The following is an 8,042-nucleotide window of genomic DNA, read 5'->3' as shown; positions in this document are numbered from 1 at the left end:
GAAGGTGTCTCTGCTTGGGATTCATTATAGTTATTATCAGTAGCAACATGCGTCTGGCTAATTGCACTTGGTTTGTGAGTGACAGCCTTTATTGGACAGTATTGCTTCCCCCTCCTGGGGAAGGGGATACTTTTCAGGTCACAGATTAAGTCATTGCTAGATGATAATTTCATGGTATGTTATGGCAGCATATGCTTGAACTAAAGACTGCCACTGCTTAACTCTCTCAAGCTAGCTTTTTCACACATCTGCTGGAAATAGGAGACAGGGCTCAGATCTTGCATCTGAATACCTGCCAGTTTATAGCAGCATGAAGATCTAAATTTGCTGCTTCAAGCTTATCTCTAATAGGAGCTGGTATAGAGTTCAGTGACTTGATGTAATGATGTCCAAGTTGTCCAACTGGATGCAGGGACAGTGATGGCAGATGTATGGTTGGGAGCTTCACAATGAGGCATTTCAAAGAGCAACTTCTCTGAACAGTCTAAGGGCTTTGGGTACAATTTCAAGAAACTTAGGAGCTCTTACAAAAAGTGGCTGCTGTCAATAATAATTAAAGCATCCCTCTTTGTCATTCAGTCTGACAAGTAGTGCTGCAGACCCTATACCACCTTTGATACTGATCATTCAAAGAACCATCTGCTCATTCATTAGTAGCTTTTGGTGCCCTGGTCTTAGCTGAGGCCAGTGCTTTGGAAATGACTTGAGGAATGTGCAATTCCTGTAGTGTTTTGTGTTTGCTGTTTGAACTGAGCTGCTTAAGGAATGTATGCAGCATTTTGCTGACAGGTCTTAACTACCATCTGCAACCTTTAATGAACACAATGTCCCTCTGCTCGCCCTCACATTTTTCGTAGCTCTCATTTTGCACTACTGCTAATGTGGAACAATGATGTGGATAGCCTGCCACCAGTATTACTCTATTAACTCTGAAAGTCTTTCTTGGCTGTGCAGAATGGTGAGGCTCTCCCAACTCGTTGCAACACTTGACATGAAAGCATTTTTTATTAATCTGGTTGAAAATGCATCAGCTCTTGTTCTGATCTGAAATTCTTGCTTCCCTTTGCTTAGAGGAAACCTAACACCGCTTAAATAAGAAAGCAAATGGCAAATCTCTAAAGAACTAAGAAAATACTGCTTGTTAGAAACAACTCTTAAAATTTCTACCTAAAATCATAGCCACTTGTGTGTAAGGCTCACAGCAGTTGTCAGTGGTGTAACAGTCAAAACAGCAGTGGCTGGGTTGTTCCTGCATTCCTCAAATGAAACAGAGAGCGAGATTTGAGCAATGATGAGAAGTATTAGCAAGATACATCCTGCAAAACAGAGATTTCCCTGAACTGCTGTGGGGAAATGCCTCAACTTTGGCATTTAGGAAGGGTTGGGTTTCTCCAATAGAGGGGAGGCGATGCCCTGAGGTCAGCTGGGGTTCTTCAGCAGCTTAATCATTCCTAAACTTCCTCTTCTGGTATCTCATTTGTTAGAGACAGACCAGCTGTTCTGAAAAGTCAAAGGAGAGTCAAATCTTTCTTCCTGGAGGGTATATGAGTTAGGGGGAGGCGAGAGAGGAAGGAAGGCAGGGGAAACAACTGGTCTCTTCATTGCTTTTCTTTATTTCTGTTTTCAATAGGGCTATAAATGTCACTTCCCTCCTAATGTATCTGGAGGTTGAAGCACTCCTGCTACTGGAAAGGTTCATATGGCTCTAGCAGCCATGTAAGTTTTCTTTGTGCTGTTCTCCATCTCTCTTCTTGAAGGAAGCATCTAAGAGCAGGATAGGTAGGTGTGCATATCCTTTCCCTATTAGAAAGTTTGATTTTGAATGCCTCCTGGTTTTGTTTTTTGTTTTTTTTGGTTCTTATAAAGATAATCTAAAATAATTTAGTGGCCTTCATCAAGCCGGTAAAAGGCAGGGGTCTGCCTCACACAGAGTTTTTATTTTCCTTCCCCCTCCCAAGCTATATCTCCTTAGCTGGTATTCTTAGGACAGAACATGAATGAATGGGTGCATTCTTTCCTGCCTTTCCTAGAGGGTTCCTCAGGTTGATGTATATTGTGTAGGAGGAAAATTGGCTTTGTGTTTGCCCTTGGACTGCTTTGTAAGTAAACCAGGGAATTCAGCTCATAGAGATGTCAGTTTGGTTCCTTTTGCTTGCACAGAATTCACTTAGCTTTCTTTACAGAAATATTTATGAAGTTTTAATTAAATTCTTCTTGCGTAGCGTGAAGTTTTCTGGTCAGCAGAGCTCTGAATGCAAGAGTTTAAACAGCTGAGGTAAATAATACTACACGTGCTTAGAAAAGCATTTGCAAAATGCTTTGTGAAACTATGAACTTTGCTTCCCCCACACACCTACATTTGATGCATCATGCAGCGTCTTCCTAATGAACTCTGCGGTGGACTGGAGCAGAGCTGTCTCTTTAGAGGTGTGCTACAGAAATAGAGGCAGAGAAAGGAGAGGTTTTGGGCCCTGTCTGTCAGGCGCTGGCTCATTTTAAGGACTTATCTACCTCAATTTATTTGTTGTAGAAGAATCTCTGATTTCCTTTCAACTTCAGCATGACAGATAGCAGAGCTTGCCACCAGCTCACATACTTTTGTAGACACAATATAAATAAGTGAGAGATAGGAAGCTGAAATGCCCGTAGGCAATATGGGTAAAAATATGGCTGAAGCAGTATATGCTTCACAGCTGCTTGCTTCCCATGTTTGTAGTGGACATTGTTGGCTATAGACAGTGATGCTTTGTCTGCCAGGCTGGTATCTTCATTTGATGCTCTTTTTCACTTGAATATATTTTAAAAGGTAAAATTCTGTATGAGGGCTAAATGAAAACATTAGGACTCATTGTGGCAGAACAGTACAATCCACATTGTACCCCATTGTGCACATTGACCCTATCTTTGCAACAGCATACCTGAGTATGAGGCGTGTCTGAGATCTGGCATAAATTTTATGGCTTAAACTCAAATGCAGTAGTAGTTGAACCTCCAAAACACACAGATGTTTTGCACATAGAGACTTCATCATATGCTAATGCTCCAGTATCTGAGCATGCTTGCACATGCTGATGAATGAAATTCCTCTACAGCCTCTCTTTTATCAGAGGAATGACTTATAATTTTTAGGCACCGACAGTCACAGAGGAAGCCAGGAACAGAATCTGACTCTCAGTTGACTTAACCACAGAACCATCCTTCCTCCCACATGCTGAGTGAGTTCAAATAACTCCAGGGATTTGACCTGGCTGTTTCTCCTGAAGATCAGTATTTAATTTCTGGCTAGAGGGTCAGAAATGGGGAAAAGAAGTTCAAAAATATAACTGAAAGCTACCAATCTGAAAATTATAAAGTCAGTTTTGCAAGGCTGCTTTACTCTCTTGCTGACCTGAATTTACTCCTGGGTCAATTAATCTGCCTTATAAATTAGACAATTCCAGTCTTTTGATATAAATTTTCTGTTTATGTCTCATCTGCATATAAACTGTTTTTGCTTGAAGAGTGAAAGATGTGAAGTCCTATTTTTTCTGATATGGGTGTCAGAATTCAGTATCTTTCCTCCACGGCTGTCTTCTGCCTATAAGATGCTGCTTTTCTGTCCTGTCAGGCTACTTTTATACTGAAACTTTTTGCAGTTCATTATAGCCACATGCCTACAAAAATACTATTTTATATGTACATTTAGTATCTTAAGTTAATTGATAGTTATGCACATGTGTTCAAGGTCAACTGTGTTTTCCAGTTGTCTGCTTGATCAACAGTTTTGTAAGAATGACTGGGCTACTTCGATGGGGTTGGAGTAGTTGAGTAATACTTGCTATATCCTATTAATCTACATAATTTCATCAATGTTTCATATTCTTCCTTGTGATGAAAAGAAAGAATTTTTCTAACAGCAGTAATCTGTTAATAGGACTTGGGCTATGGCCTATTTTTAAGATCTTGAAGCTGGTCTAGCCAGTTTCTTCCCTTTCATAGTTGCTTGCTGAAGACAGCAGAGAGGGTCTTAAGTTCTCATATCTGTGCAGAGAGGAAGGTGCCATTGCAGTGAATGTGATCTTGATCATTAATGCACGTACGAAATTGTCTTGGCCTCTTTGAAGCTGATTTCTTTTGACTCCGGCAGGTGAGGGTTTTGCAGAGAGATGGATTTCAGAGAGGATAACCGTATTAATTGAACCAAACTAGCATTTCTAGTGTTCCTCCAGACATAAGTTTGCCATTGCAGATAACAATTACTTAGTAGACCTAAACACATCTTGTACTCAGGTTATCTCTGGCCAGAAAATCAGAGGGAATGTATGGGAGAATTGAATTGAGGATAAAGAGGTGCAATGCACTAAAGCATTTAGTGAAAATCAAAGAGAATTTAGATTCCAGAATGACTTTTAATATTTTCAAGATTTAATGTACTGGACTGTGACTTCTGATTTTAAAAACTGTTCTTTGTGCAAATAACGTTTGTTTTAATTTCTTTTAAAACTGAGAATAAATTGGTGGATATTCTGAAAGCATGGGAGAAAATAAAGGGAACAGAGTTCAGCTGAACCAGTTGGAAGGTGGTATAGCACCATGCCTTGGCTTGGCAGACCTGAGTTGTCTCAGGTGTCTTTGGGCAAGTTATCTAATCCCTCAGCAGTTCAGTCTGCTCTGCGATGGGGACCATATGACTGCTTCCTACCTCAGCAATGCTTGTGGTAATGAATACCTTTAAAGATTACGAGATGACAGAGCTGGATTGGTGTTGCACAAATGCTCTTACAAGTAGAAATGAGGGCACAGTGGTAGTGTTGAGTTTTCAGCAGCAGGTTTTTTTCTTTCTTTCCCACTGCTCCAACTCCAGCACAAGCAGAGGTGGAAAAAATTCTCAGAAGCGCCAGTAGAATATTAGGAACTGAGCAGCAACTAGGCAGGCTAGTGGAATATCAGTCACGTCAACCAAAGTCTAAGTGGTATCATCAAGGGCAGTGCTTCTTTTTTTTTCTTCCCCTCCTTTTTTTTTTTTTCCCCCAAGGTATAGTTCCAGTTTTTAATTGTGATCTTCAGTGTAAATTAAAAATAAGTCTACACCTTTTCCCTTTCCTTATTCCAGCTTGTACAGGAAAAGCCTGAAGATATTGAATCCAATGAAGCTTTTCCCTCCAGTGAATATCTACAGGGAGATTAGAGACCTAGTTCTGTATAGGTCACTGGTCTCTAAGTTTCTCTGCCAGTGCCCAGTGTAATGAGCAAGCTGTTTCCCAAGGGAGCCTCTGATTCCAACCATACTGGAATAACTGCCTTTGCTGTCCGCACTTCTTTCTAAATCTTTACCAACACCATGTTTTCTGCAAGTCATGGTGATAGGAGACCAGTGAAAAGGTTCTCACGTTTCTGGCTCTGCGGCACGGTGCTGAGCACCCTATGTCACCAAGCTCTCATAAATGCAGACCAGAGGCCATAACCAGTAGTAGAAAAATCTCATGAGGTGAATCAAGCAGCAATTTGAACTTGTGTTGCGTGGCTCCTGCTGCTATGTGGAGATGCCAAGGGAAGGGAGTAGAGGAGTTGCTGCTAGAGAGGGGCTCAAGAGAAGTTTTGGAGCAGGATCATGACTAGCAGGGTTCTCCCTTGCACAGCTCGACCCACACCAGCTAGAGAGGTGTAGTATCACACAGCACAGTGCTGCAATCACGTACTCGTAATTTCCTCATCTGGAGTTCCAGGAAGGGAAAAGAGGCGCTCTTTTCAGTATAGCTTTTCTTTTGTCTATAGCAAAGATTACTACAGTATTCCTTCTTCAGCTAATGTCTCTGCAAGCTTTCTGATCATGTCAGCAGCATACTCCTTGTGTTTTAACTGCATATCAAAAATAGCCACGTTAGGAGTGAAATTGTCACGAAAGCCTCACTGAAATTACTGTAATTTGTTACTGTAAACAGATGATCTGTATGTCTTCAATTACATTTCAGGCAGGCAGTCTCTGGAAATGCAAATATGCGGTTTGGTGCAGCATGGGCTTGCAAGGAGGAGGAAGAGATGCGTAGGAGGGCTTTTTACTACTGCTTGATTTCATGCTGCCGATGGTAATTAGCAGAGGAAGGTATAGTGTATTAAAATGCAGGTTGTATCAAAAAGTATCAACTAGGAACAGCGGCTGGATGAAGAGAGGTTTACAAAATGCAAAATCTTTCACTGCACAGGTCTCAGGTTCAAATTTAGCCCAGGGTGTTTGCTGGATACTGTTGGATGTTGGATTTCATATTACAGTAGCAATGAGAGACCCTATCCGGGATGAGGACACAAGGTGGTAAGCACAACAAGAATACAGTCAACAGTATTCATGTCCTAAAAAGTCTGCAATCTGAATACATTATTTAAAAAAAAAAAAACAAAAAACTACACACACTCCCCCCCCCCCCCCCCCCCCCCCCCCCCCCAAAACCCCTAAAACCAGATTCAGATACCTAAATGCTGATTTTGTCCTCATGAAGCTTGCCTCCCTGAGAATTCCCATACGTTCTTGCAGCTCCTCCATGCCACTCGGAGGATGCTTCTTGGGATTCTCATATTACCTGTGGACAACAGTCCATGTAATTAACTGATGTCCTTACAGCATGACGGGTCTGCAAAGTAAGCTGCCCTTCTCTCTCCACAGTGGTTCTCATGGCTGGAGACTTGCACCCACCCTCTGACTTTTCCTGCTCCTCCTCAGCAGCTCCAGTCAGGCATTAGCTGGGCTGACCTGAAAGGCCACGGTTGTTCTCCTCGGCTTAGATTGGGTCCCCAGTCTCTAACACCAAGCACTGTGATCAGGTCAGCAGGTAAGCTGCATGGCATTTAATTACCTGACAGTCTTGCCTTTGGCAGCTGTGATCAGTGGTCTGGAGTGATAAAAGCCCTGAGCTTTTCGAAGTACGTACAGCACAATTTCAGCAGAAGAATACAACGTTGCAAGGGAAAAGCTTTACAAGTAGAAAAACTAGAAAGTGGTTTCAGCTCCCATGTCTCTGGGACCTCCAGTTCTTCTGCTCCCTCTATGTTTCACTCCCTTCAGCCTACACGCTTTCATCCATTCCAAGTTTTTGTTCCAGATTATTTTCTGCTAGGGATCTTCTCAGAGAGTAGAAAGTGGGAGCTGTTGCCCTTTGTTTCTTATTATACCAGTAAATGAAAGGACTATCTTTAGACTGTTCCCCCCCCTTTACCCCACTAGTTCAGCAAATCCCTAAAACAGGGAAGCAGTCCAATAATAATGGGACAAACAGATGGAGAAACAGCATCCATGATATCTACAGTAGTATAGTATTTCTTGCCTCTTCCTCTTTTCTGGAATCTACCGTGTCTGGTAGATGCTGTTAAAGACAGGATGCTAAAGTCAATGAATTTCAGGTCTAATTCAAAATACAGGAATTTCCCTGTGCATTTCTTTTGTTGTTTTTAGTTTTTGCTTCTTTGTTTTATGGGTTTGTTTCATCTATCATACATCAAAAGAAAAGAACATACAATTCAAGGCAGGTTCAGTAATGAAAATACGTCAATATCAAATCCAAACAATATTGTAAAGCTCAAACTGAGGCTTCTCCATATGGTATGTTGATATTGCCAGCCAAAAACACAACATGCAACTTCCAGAGCTGGGTTTGGTGAACTTTAAAATCTGTACAAAAATAACTGGCAACAGCTTTCCTCAACGCAAAATCTTTCTACTCTCTCCCAGAAAGAGCTGTTCCCCTGCCGGTTTTCAGCACCTCCTCCTCCCCGTCTGCTTGTTCCTTCCTCCCTCTGTTCTGCTTTTTCCCACGTTTGTATGAATATCCTCCATCCCCAGTTCTTGTTCTTGTGACAGAGAGAGGATGCATCAGAGCTCTCTGCCCATCTTTCTTTCCAGAGACGTTACATCACCTGCTGCTGAGCAAAGTTGATTCCTTGCAGCTTTCCCTTTACCAAACGTGGTCTGTCTTGGATCAGTCCAGTTGTCTGGGCGTATGAATCGGTATTGCTGACCAGTCTCCAGAGGCTGCTGGTTCCCTTGCCCTCGAATTTCCAAAACAGCAAGCGGC

At 41.9% G+C, this 8,042-nt stretch overlaps 1 long non-coding RNA gene across 1 annotated transcript; it reads left to right on the top strand.

The window, feature by feature from the left end:
* Nucleotides 1-1,663: 1,663 nt before the first annotated feature.
* Nucleotides 1,664-6,797, top strand: LOC127018047 (uncharacterized). The gene is made up of 4 exons (XR_007766684.1): nucleotides 1,664-1,779; nucleotides 5,952-6,082; nucleotides 6,183-6,289; nucleotides 6,638-6,797. It is a non-coding gene; the product is annotated as an uncharacterized LOC127018047 (long non-coding RNA).
* The last annotated feature ends 1,245 nt before the right edge of the window (nucleotides 6,798-8,042 follow it).

The sequence above is a fragment of the Gymnogyps californianus genome, chromosome 6 (genome assembly GCF_018139145.2).
Source record: "Gymnogyps californianus isolate 813 chromosome 6, ASM1813914v2, whole genome shotgun sequence".
Lineage (NCBI taxonomy): Eukaryota > Metazoa > Chordata > Aves > Accipitriformes > Cathartidae > Gymnogyps > Gymnogyps californianus.
The sequence above is the reverse complement of the archived record's forward strand: the minus strand, read 5'-3'. Positions and strand labels throughout refer to the sequence as shown.